General features: G+C 38.6%; 1 protein-coding gene across 1 annotated transcript in view; it reads right to left on the reverse strand.

Moving 5' to 3' along the window:
• Window positions 1-12,096, reverse strand: part of map1aa (microtubule-associated protein 1Aa) — a 27,477-nt gene extending 15,381 nt beyond the window's left edge. The window contains exon 1 of the mRNA XM_035652221.1: window positions 11,996-12,096. The gene's annotated coding sequence lies outside the window, so the exon portion shown is untranslated. The remainder of the gene's footprint in view (window positions 1-11,995) is intronic.
• Between the last annotated feature and the right edge of the window lie 471 nt (window positions 12,097-12,567).

Here is a 12,567-nt window from a genome sequence, read left to right on the forward strand (position 1 = left end):
GCAATTGTGTCTTCTTGTAGCAACACAAACACGGATGCAAACCGGTGACATTTGTGCTGAAAATGCCAAAAAATGAGAGAAACACGGTTCAGTGCATTGTCACCCCGCAACCATTTGTGCTCACCATTTCTCTTCTTCTGTTTATTTACCGGTATGTCTCCCTCAAGAGACAAGTTTAACAAATCTGTATGAGTAACTCGCAGCGACTGGATCTGAAGACTTTGCATCAGAATCTCTACATTTCAAATCCCATATGATTGTATCTGCTGACTGTCGACACCAACAGACCCAGACTGCATTAGACCTGGTCCAACTCACTCCCATCAGTCATCACGCCCAAATAATGTGCATTATCTATTCTCTTAGTTGGGAACACTAATGGAAGGACCATTACATTTTCTAATAACATTTGGATATAAAACATAACTTTTGGTATTGCATCTCAGTGTCAGCTCAGGGAGGGGCCGGATGATGTGTTTTACATTAACGACATTTTAGCCTTTAGCTCTTAGGGTATCACATTAATCTGAGCACTGACACCAGAGGAGGTTTTTGAAGGACAATGTGCTGGAGAGAAGATATAACAGTCTCTACGACCTTGACATCCTACTGCGAGAACGGAGGAACACTTCATCTATGTTAGACTCACTGTTGACGACCAGAGACACAAAAGAAAAAAATAATTTCATGAAGTATAAGTCATAAACGGAATGAAAGAGCTTGTCAGTGTCTTGTCTAAAACGCTCTGTTTGACTTTTATAGATAGCAAAACAACACTTTTTCCATACCTTAGTTTGAGTCAATGAGGTGTTTCATAATATCTTCACACAAAAAGCCATTCACAACTTTATCTACATGTAGCACAGTCTAAAATAGTTTCTGTAACTAATTACTGTTACTTGTTAACACTTGCTGTTTGCTGTAAACGATGTTTAGACTATAAAACTGCTATCACAACTTCCAAAAACCCTCATTAATCTTTTCAGACGACGTGTTTTGTCCAGTCAAAAGGTTTTGTTTAAAACCCAAAGATATTTTATTTATGACACAGAGAAAGCAGTAAATCCTTACAGTTGAGAGAGGCTGAAGCTACGTAACGATTAGCATTGTTGCTTGAAAAATGACTTGGCTGAAGCACCTGCAGCTGATTGTCTCATCGACGCCTCAGCCCTGCAGTATTTAACCCCTGCTCCTTCCTCCTGACTGATCGTTCAGTCTCCTCTGTGTTACAAGTGATATGGCTAACGTTTCAGCCTGCCAGTAGTTTTTCTGTGCGTTGCCTTTCTTTGTGTTACTAACTCGCTTAAAAAACATCCCTCCCTGGCTCCTGGTCTCTGTTTGTTTTAATTAAAAGATTATGAGAAATGCTTCCAATTAATTTTCTGTTGATCAACTAATTAATTAATTAACTTATTGTAGCTTTATTCCAAATCTGATCAAAGTAATCTAACTTCTTCTAGCTGTACTTACACCTTTTTATAATTTTGTAATTGTGTTTTGTAACTCCATTATCTAATGCGTTCACTGACATTAATACTACCACTCTAGGCTGTGAATGAATTATCCATTTTCGTGCTCTGCTTGTAGTTTGATCTCATTTTGTCTTGATATTTATTTGATATTGATATTTTATTTATTTATTTTTCCTTTTTCTTTTGGTTTGTTGTATGCAGTTGTCTTGGTCAAGTTTTTTTGTGTGATTGTGAACCTTCTGTTGTTGAGGACCCCCTTAAAAATGATATGGTACATTTCAAGGGGATATTCTTAATAAATAATTTCCAATTAAAGTACAACTAAAAAAATAATCTGAAGAAAGAATGTGATACGAACTCTTTTTAACACATTTTTGTCAATTTTTAAAAGTATTGAAGCTCTTCAACTTCTACTCTAGAAATAAACTGCTCTCCCTTCACAGCTTTTAAAGAGTCAGGGGCATCAAGGGGGGCTTTGGTGCCTCCTCTGCTAGTGGCCCATGATTCCTTGCTGCAGCCCTGTGTTGTGACAAAACGCTGCCACTCCAACCAACGAATGTAAATGCGCTGCATGTCTGAGGAGCCTATTAACCGCCTCGCTCTCCCTCATTCCTATTTCAAGTTATTAACATGTCCAAGGACAATCTCCTGTAAAGCCACTTAGGAGCCCACACATCATTCAGACTGTTATCATGGAAACAAATGCTCGACAAATGTCGTCTGGGCCTCTGTGGCTCGTGCCTCTCATCGGGCTGAATACCACAGACTAATAATGGGAGAGTAACTGAGGCAAGATGGATGCTGCCGTAGTAGAACTGTGACCCTCTGTCAGCTGTTGGCCCTGAGGGATAAAGTGATTCCAGCACCATACATGAGATTACAGTGAGTGCATTAGACCAATCCTGTTCCTTTAAAAAGTGTTTGACAAAACACTCCTGACTCAATATCCACTTACTAGCTTTCCCCAGAGCTTTCAGCTGCATCACATTGTCTTTATCAGCAGTTCTTTGCTGAGTTGTTGATAGATCTGACATGCAAGCTCAGTAGCTGTTAGAACTTGATGAAAAGACTTTAAAGGTCCAGTGTGTAACATTTAGGAGGATCTATTGGCAGAAGTGGAATATTATATTCATAACACATTTCATTACATTAAAATGAGCCTTTTTATATGTGCAGACACTGCAGGTGTAATATAATATTAAGAGTTTAATCAAGTCTTCATCATTATAATGAAGAGCTTCAAAAGCTTTTGTTACTAATTCTGCAAACGCTGCATCCTAATTTTTTATTTTTCTTAAAAGCATTACAATATATTATATGTGTTTAACCAGCATGAGCTACAAACTAGTGTGGTTTCTATGGAAGCATATTGGATTTACCAAAGAAAAAAAGAAGACTTTGAAGGATTATGACTTTCATATCTCATAATTATGACTTAATATCTCATATTTATGATACTTATAAAGATCTCATTGAGATAACAGGTTTGAATGGCTAAACATTTCTAGGAGCCAAGGGCTACTTTTGAATACATCTGTCAGCACCTTTCAACAAGACGCTCACGGCAAGAAACGAGAAGAGTGATTTGACAGTTCAGGCCGTGTTGCAAAAAAACAGACGTGTATCTGATTCAGGACACATAGGAGAGGGGCTCAAATCAGAAAAATCTTGATTTGGGCCACTGTAACCTTAGTGTCTAATACACAAACTCTCCGACAACGACATGCAGGAATCTTTTGCTTTATTTCACGCCCCGTCGACATATCACCCCATCAGGACGCTTACTTACTCAAAGCACAGATTACCACACTAATGAAAAATACCTTCCACATTAATCAGTCACTATAATATCTCCCACTTTATCAGACCAAGGAACGTATAAAAGCCAGTTAAATCAGGCAGCACCATTATCTCTCTGTTTTCTCAAATAGTGATAATTGTAACCATCTAACCTTTTCTCATAATTATAAGATATTTTCTCGTAATTTTGAGATGGTGACTCATAATTATGAGATAAGAAAGACACAAATTAATTATTCTTTGTTTTCTTTGGTGAATGTAATGCATTTATGCAGGTTTTGCTATTCCGTGAATCAGAATGTTTGTATCGCAATCAAAAGCTGCAGCTACTAAATGGGCCATGTGCTAAGATCTTATATTAGTGTGTGTGTGTATATATATATATATATATATATACACACACACACACAGTCCTTACACCTTTTTGTTTTACTGAGCTTTACAAAATAAGATGGTGGAGAAGAAAAGCTTTCCCTCTACACTTCTTAGTGAGATGTCTAATAGTGAGTGGGTGTTCACAGCATTAAGGAATAAATCAAAAGCAGAGGGAGCCCACACACTAGTGCCTCTGGTGCATGATGGGATGCGGTTCGCAGCCGCTACTGTCCGAGCTGGCAGGGACACATTTTCTGCCCACTCATTGGAGGCCAAGAGGGATGTCAGCTGTGTGTTTATTTGTGAATCTCGTGGTAAAAGTAGACCATTTCCCATATATGTGACTCTGTGTGACTCCACATGACATGATTCTGCTAATGCTTCCCCACAGTGGTTAAAAATACAACAGGAAAATGTGGCCTGTGGTGTTTCAGCATTTTCACTGCTAAGACAATACTGACTCTCACACAACACTGCTCATTATTTTGACCTTACACTCACTTTATACACATATTTGACAGTTTATCCAGCAAGGCCTGCAGGGCGAAGTCTGCCTTCTAGGACTATTTCACTGCCACCCAGCTAAGATCAGTGGTCTGCCAATACAATCCAGACTATTCAGGCAAATAAAAAGATTTGGAAAGTCCAGTATGTAATATTTAGGACAATTTACTGACAAAAATAGGATTTTAATATTCATAAGTATGTTTTCATGATTGTATAATAATCTGGTAAAAAGAATCGTTCAGTAAAGGCCGCCATGTTGTTGAAATCTGCAACTATACCACTAGATGCCACTTAATCCTTCAAACTGGTTCTTTAATGCAGTTCAAATTACTGGTTCAGTCTATATTAGGTAATTATCAACACCAGGATCTTTATCTGGATAAACCAAACCAGGGGGCGAAGGTTTAAAACCTGCAAAAGATTTCACCTTGAGACGCATACAGGAATGTTGAAATGGGTGCCACACGATTCAGTGTTTAATTTGGTCTTGGTATGCGATGTAGGCAGTGGGCAATGGTGTAACAGCTTACTGCACTTGCATATACAACATTGATAAAAAAAGATTACTTCAGATATCTCCAGGTCAGAGAAATATTCTCTGAAAACCAGAGTCTAATACTTCGTCACTTATGCATATAAGACTAAAGACAACAAACATAGAACAGAATACAAAATGAGAGAGGGTATCGGGCCTGGAGATATTTGAGGACTGATATATTTGGGAAGGTCAGGCTAGGAATACCAACTCAAGCTCTTAACATAATATTTTGTGAATCTGAAAATAAAAACTGTACTATTCTGTACTATTGTGTACCTATACCAACCCTTGTTCTTTTCTTTTAACCTGTAAACACCAACAGAAAAGCCCACCTGCAGAAGCAAATTGAGTCGAGCTCTCAAAGATCTTTTTGGCCACAGAAGCTCTTAAGAACAAACTAATTACATGTCGCTTATTCTGTTTGGCAGATCGCTGCTCATTCAGTTTCCAGCTGGCAGAAGCTTTTGTTTATAACTTATAAGCTAGTTCATTTTGAGTGGCAGCGTGATAAATTATACTGTTCCTTTATAACAAAAGCAATAAGCTGCCCTCGTTATGACTGGTCAGAATCATTGAGAGGGTTATTAGTCACGGCAGGGAAAGCTTGATGTGAAGATAATGAGTGGAGTTATGGCACTCTTTGGCCATGCTGTAATTATTACCACATAAAAGTGTTAATAATTACTATTTGTCATAAGAATGCTCTGACACAGGGGTTAAGATAATTTATTCTGGACTAAAATATGTTTGGTTGGGAGGTGACATGGGAGTTCAGTGTTACAGATTTATAATGAGCTTGACTACAGAAGTTATTATATTGTACCAAGTAGGTTTGCCAGTATAGACAGTGTTTGGGCATACAGCGATTACTTGCCCACCGCCTCCACCGTTGTTTTTATTTGATTAATACTTAGTCGTACAGCAGCAGCAAAGAGTAGCAGGAGTCAAACAGGAATTAGATTTTCTGTGCCCGCTAGCGTCTGAGTGGTGTACATTTCGTCATCAGAGGGTGGTTTTGTGCGAACATCCGCATACCACCAATTAGTTGTTACTGCGCAGACTCTACCCGGAAGTCCACGTACGCGTCAATTTGGGAGTATATTCGAGCCTTCAGATTTCACTTATCACGTGACAAGAGTAAGAAGAGTTGGCCGACAAGATGAAGGCGGAGGATTCGGGGTCAAAGTGAAAAGCAAAAGCATCTATTTGAAAATATTTCAGATTTAAACCCAATGCTATTAGGGAATGTTAAATGAGTTAACTTAAATGAGTTCATCTATAAATCTGAATGAAGGTGACAGCATCTGGAGGCAACACCTCTAATCTACACACACCTTCAAACACACCACAAGAGTGAGGCAGCCAAAACGAGATCAAAGTATCAGCGTTGGTTTTAGATGGACTACATTAATAAATTACTATTGTTGGAAAGCTTTTATTGCACTTACAGTAACATAACACGTTGTCAACTCGAGTCCGCTCTGCGTGTGTTTAGGTCAATAACTGGCATCCCTGGTACGAAGAACAGATAGTGCTCTTTCTCTGACAATGCTAACTGAAGCAGAGGTGATGTTTCTTCCTTAAGGTGGACCATGATTGATTGGTACATTGGTAAATCCCTGTTCTGTCTTGATTCATCAATTAATTCCTCATCCATCAGACTGCAGGCTGCAAAACACATAAACTAAACAGAACACATAAACGATCGCAGTGCACTGAAGCACTACTCGAACTGCAGGAAATGAAACATTAAAGTGACTCATGACTCAACAGGGATAGGGTTATATAAAAAAAAGAAGCATTCCAGTGTACATTTCCTCAGAGGGACGCAACTGTGACATTCAGGTGATTTGTACCTGCTGCTTTCACCGTCAGATGTATGAACACCGATGCAGCTTTCAGGTGAGTCTTGAGGGAAATAATGAAAGCGCTGAATGAGAGCCTGTGGTGCAGCAGCAGTCTTCACCATATTAGAAGCAACCTGACAGCGTGGATGCTGCAACTGCCTCACATAAAGCTCCATTATTGTAGCAAACACGCTGTGTATAATTAAAATCTATGTAGATATAACCAAAGACATTTACTCAAGCCTGATTTTATTTGAGTGCCGTAACACATTGTTAATTCGAGGTTGTTTCATAACGCCAGTAAAAGGCATAAAGGTTAAACTGGTTCAGTAGGTAAAAGTCATATTCAGTTTGTCCATGACTGTCTGTTGAAGCTTTTTTAACACTTTATTAGGCCTGGAACTTTCTTCTTTGAAAAAGTTTTAGTTTCATTGAAAAGAAATAAGTCATTGTGTTCGTAACCGCTCAAAAAAGTAATTTGAATTCATATTTTTAGTAGCAAATGAAATGTTACTTCTGTTTGTGGATTTTAGTTAAAAAGAGGTAGTTTTATATCATAATTCAGGTTATGATTAATAACGTGATAATGATTTATTGGATCAACTCTGCAGTTTGAATCAATTCACCAATAATAATAATAATAATAATAATAATAATAATAATTGTGTAATATTGATATTAACCATGATACTTTCTGAGATGTTTATTGTACTCTGAAAATCTCAAACCATTGCAAACCTAATAAAGAAGTCCAGCTTCATGCGAAGGCCATTGATGTTCAAGGTTGCTGTAATTTCTGTGCTGTTAGATATTCCAAACTCAACAAAATATAAGATGGTTTAACCTAAAAAGGAAGTTTGAACATAACTGATGAACGATGGTCTTAATCTGATATTCAGTTTAATCATCAAAACAACCCCTGTTGTTCTGTGCTGTCTACTGTAGCATTGGTGCACATCTTTCCCACTGTTTTACTCAATTTAACCAATTCAGCTTTTAATTCATGTATCCATATCTACACAATATCATAATTAAAAGATCACTGTTCTCAACAAACATGCCTTATTAAATGAGCATTTAAACTGTGCTGTTAGAAGGGTGCACTCACATTTTAAAGGTGATCAATCAAAAGACGGTGCATGAGATGAGAACTTGGAAAGCTCCAGTGTGAACAGATGCAGGTAGAGTGTAATTACAGCTCACAGCAGGAGAAAGCACAAACTGAGCTGAGCTACCTTCACCCCAAAAATGGCAGCAAACATCCGGACTGGCAAGGATTCCAATAAATGTCATGAATATCTCAACCTTATCTTGAATGTCATGGTGTCACATCTCAAAATGTCTCACCATTTCACTTCTTCCACCTATCAGCTGCTGCAAAACAAACTTCCCTCAGGTAGAGACGGAGCTGGTTAGCAGCGCCAGAAACCAATCAGCACTGCTGACACTGAATCTTCAGTTAAGATGACACCGTGTGTTGTCTACATGTACTGTTATTTATTGTGCTGTATTGATCAGCTTCAAGAGGCTGACCAAACCAACAATGTGTTAGTCCGCCTCTCAGTACTTTCTGACTGCTTTAACCTATGAGGTACACAGCCGGAAGTCCAATGGTTCCTAATGAAGGCATAAATCTTTAAAAACGTAAGTATCCCTGCAGCATTATTTCTGGACTCAGCCACTGTCAAAGTCAGGTGATGTAGTATAAAGACAGAGAGGTGTGTGGAGGTGGTGGTATGGATGGATGGCTCAGACAAACACAGGACTCGAACCCAGGAGAGCGTTGATCGTGTCCAGTGTGAAACCAAACAGAAGTACATGAATAAAATGTAACGTACCTAACATAACACATGTACATCACTTCAAATTCTGTTTAAGTTATATCAGGTATGTAATGTTATTTTTCCTAATTCTAACGTAGTAGTTTTGTGCCTAAATCATATTAATTATTGCTAATTTAATGATGATACCAGAGGGTTACCTACAGCGTCCCATGTTGAAGCTGACCAAGCAGCAGTATTTGATGAGTTGGGAGTGAGAACATGTTGGTGTGTTCGTGGTAATGAAGGACGATGTCACTCAGTGAAACAGTGTGGCTCACTGATGAGTTTTTAATAGTTTATGGGCACAAATGGAGCTCTCTGGCACAGAGGAATAAGATATATCAGGCTTTGATACACACATTTGTTAGCAGATACATTCACTGTTGGTTTTGGTCTTTTCATGGGATTTGTTAACAATAATATCACCAGCTTTAAACATGGGACAGTCCTTCTAAATGTCAAAACAGCCCGGTTAAAGTTGACAGATTATTATTATTTTTGGTATGAATTAATCTTTTGATTATTCTGAAGAATCAAATACAACTACAAATTTGTGCATTTGGGATGCATAATTATTATGATCATGGGACCGAATATCGTTTGATAATGGGAAATTAAATCGGTTGAATTTATTTTAAATTAATTTAAATGAATACATTATTTAAACATTTATAGAGGCAGAACTGTTGTTTGTTGTTGACGTCAGTTAGATTTTATACTTTTTATACTTTCTTAACCTCAGGTGTGTAAAAACTACAGCTTATGTCCTTCTTTTTAAAATACATGTGAATTTTTTATTTTTTTTTTCAGAGGCCTTGAGTGTTTTCCTCTAAGAATCAGCAGTTCTGTGCTGATTTCCAGTATCACACTGGTGGAGTGAATGTAACACCAGTCGGTTGGGGGCCACACCTCTGCCGAACCGGAAAAAAACGACTATCCTTGTTGCTGGGCTTCCAGTCTCTCCACGCTCCACCCTGCCTGATCCCGCTGAGCTCAGCACTCTGCCTCACCCACCCTGAGGCATTATGGGAGTTCACAGAGCACACTACAGGGGGGTGTGGGGAGGGTTCTGAAGAGAAGCAGGCTTCATTGATGGGTTTGTCTCCAGGAGAATTTAATAATACAAAGGATACAAACTGATCTCGTTCACTTGGCTTTATTATGAAACAAGGTTTCCTCGCAGAACCTAAAATATGATTACAGATGACCTGAGCTGCTCTGCTCCGTCCTCCTGCTCAGCCTGCACGTCGACAGGCTTCAGTCTGCGTGAAAGACGGCTCAAGGACATCTCAAAGACAGCTTCCAGTTGGTAATAATAAACCTCTGGTTGGTTAACTGCTGATCTCGTTACAGCATAAATATAGCTGCAACTAACAATTCTTCCTATTTTTGTCAATGGATTTTTCTATTGATAAAATGTTATACTGTCTGTCCAACGATCAAAGCTAAAAAGAGGATTAGCCAAGCAAAAATGTCCAGCTTTCTTTGATTCAGCTCCTCAAATGTGAAGATTCGCTGCTTTTTTTGTCTTATGTTAAAGTAAATAGAGCACGACCGATATATTGGTCAGCCGATATTGGAAATATATCGCAGAAATATCAGTATCGTATCAGTGTATACGTCATCCAGTATATAATGCATAAATGTAGTTTTTACAGTGCTGATGTTTAGCACATTTCTAAAATTGTTTGACAATGTATATGTTAAATTATATGATATTATATTATTATAATATTTACATGAATATTTTTTCACTGAGTTATTAAGAAAGCAGCAGGCTGAGTACCTCTGCATCGTCATATCGTTCTTCTGAAATCGGTTTTGGTCTCGAAAATCTCGTACTGGTCAGGCTCTAATAGTAAACTAATAGTAAATTTGTCTTTGGGTTTTCGACTTTTGGTTTTCAACTTGGGCCCAATTGTTATGATACAATAATTAACTGAGATAATAATTATCAGATTATTTAATAATGAATATAACTGGTAGTCGTCAGCAGTCTACATCTCAAAGATTCAGTTTACGATCAAATATTCACATTAGAGAAGCTGTTAAAAACGATATTAAAGATTAATCGATTGTCAAAAGGTTTGCCAAATAACTTCTTTGTCAGGCAGCTGGTTGATTAATTGATTAATTGTTTCAGCTCTACTGGAGATGTCACCATGGGTTTCTGGAACATTTTATTGAGCATTTTTTACTATTTTATGGACCAAAAGATCAATCTGGAAAAGAATGAATCGATAAAAAAAAGCTGCCATTCTGCAACCAAAGTCAAAAACCCCAAAATGATATACAGATAAACAGATAAATTACTTAAACGATAAATCTACAATCAAATGTCTGCATAGATTATTTTAATGTACAACAACATATGTGTCGACCAGCAACATTTTAATTATGTCAATAAAAACAGAACAGAAATAATCTTCTCTGCCTTACATGTTTCCGGATTAAAGCAGCTGTCAGTTGCCTGTGTGTATCTCTCTATTTTTAGACATTTTTGTCTAGTCGGTTGCATAAGTTTGAGGTTATTCGGAGAGTGAAGCCTAATCCACATCCCTACACAGTTTCTACACGATCAAATGAGCTGCTGCGGCCTCCCCACACCAGCGACTCGGCTTCACACTCAGCGAGTCTCATCTGTTGCCTTCAGGTCAGAAGATGTTTTTTTTCTTCCCACCTCTAAAATCAGGTCACCTAAATTTACTCAGCTGAATTGAGAACAGCTGATAAATGAGCATAAACTGTGGGTTAATACGTGAGCATGAGTCAGAGAGGCTGTTTACACTGTGCTGTAAACTGCATTATCATCCTATATGACAATCAGAGAAATAAACAATGGCTAAAAGGGTCATAACCTCAGTACTATTGTTGGTTTTATCAACCTGAGGAGGTTTCTTTTTTTTGCCTGTTTTCAGGCCAAACAAATAACAATTTCTTATTTCTCCATGAGAATTACATCCCTGATATTGAGAAAAATGCTTTAAAACATAATTGAAACCTTCATGTAGGGAGATAACATTTACAGAAAATACATTTTTACATTATAATCTCAAAAAAGGTCATATAGCTGTGTCTTTCTGAGGTTGTGCTCATGCCCTCTGTAGGCCTGTTTCTAACATCTTGCTGTTGCCCTTTAGCCAAACAGTCCATTCTGTGACTGAAATGCACCATATGCACGAATATATGCTCCTACTGGAAAAATCATAGTAGTAAATCAGATCGGATGGGCTCCTCGTTTTGCAGTAAGAGTATATGTAAACAACTCTGCAGTGAAATGGATTATCATGAGCCATAATCTTACTCACATTCATTCTCGTCCACAGCCTCTGAAAACCCGGTGAACGCTCACATCTAGTGACTGTCAGTATAAATGTCTTCATGCAGTCAGATTCCTTCAGTGACTGCGACCATCTGCATGCATCCACATTAACGATGCGGTGTTATAAAACAGGCAGCCTGATCAGACCACCGGTCAGCCCGGTCTCCAGATCTCTCTGCGCCTGCTTTTACGCGTCTAGAACATCACGGCGGATATTGGCTGCAGAGAGCCCGAAAAGGAGCAGATATGCACCGGCTTGTCTGCAGCCTGTCAGCGGGTCTGAACCGAGGACAAACGGCGGGGAGTCTTACCGTCCTTCAGCGGTGTGGATGGAGCCGAGGGAGGGGCGCTGATGCTGATGCTGCTGCTGCTGCTGCTGCTGGGCTGCGGATGAGGATGAAGGCAGGATCGGCCTGGTACAGCTCAACACCTACACCCTGCTATCTGCTGCCTCGTGCTGCGTTCACGGACCCGTCGTACACTCCCGTTTCAGAGGGAGCGGAGTGGATCCAGCCGCATTCACGTGAATCAGAACAGACCGAATAAAAGGACGAGTCTGTGAGTGCAGTGAGGATCTTTAATCCAGGGCCGTAGATAAGATTTTACACATAGCCTACTAACTAATAAGTCCCCCAACACACCCCTCACCACATGCTGACCAGAAACAATGGATCTTTTACATTCTAGTTATGAAATGTGGATTAATGTGCATTGCCATCTGTTACCTTATTCCAAATCTATAGGCAGAAATGTAATATTATATTAACAGGTATGTTTTCATTAGTTTATAAAATGCATATTATTATTAAATATTGAGATATTCACTGTTAAAGCTTAATTACAGTGATCATTTGTTTTTCTCCATGTACCCCTGACTGCAGAC

Source organism: Morone saxatilis, unplaced genomic scaffold (assembly GCF_004916995.1).
Source record: "Morone saxatilis isolate NCDOM2014 unplaced genomic scaffold, NCSU_SB_2.0 Contig11, whole genome shotgun sequence".
Classification (NCBI taxonomy): domain Eukaryota; kingdom Metazoa; phylum Chordata; class Actinopteri; family Moronidae; genus Morone; species Morone saxatilis.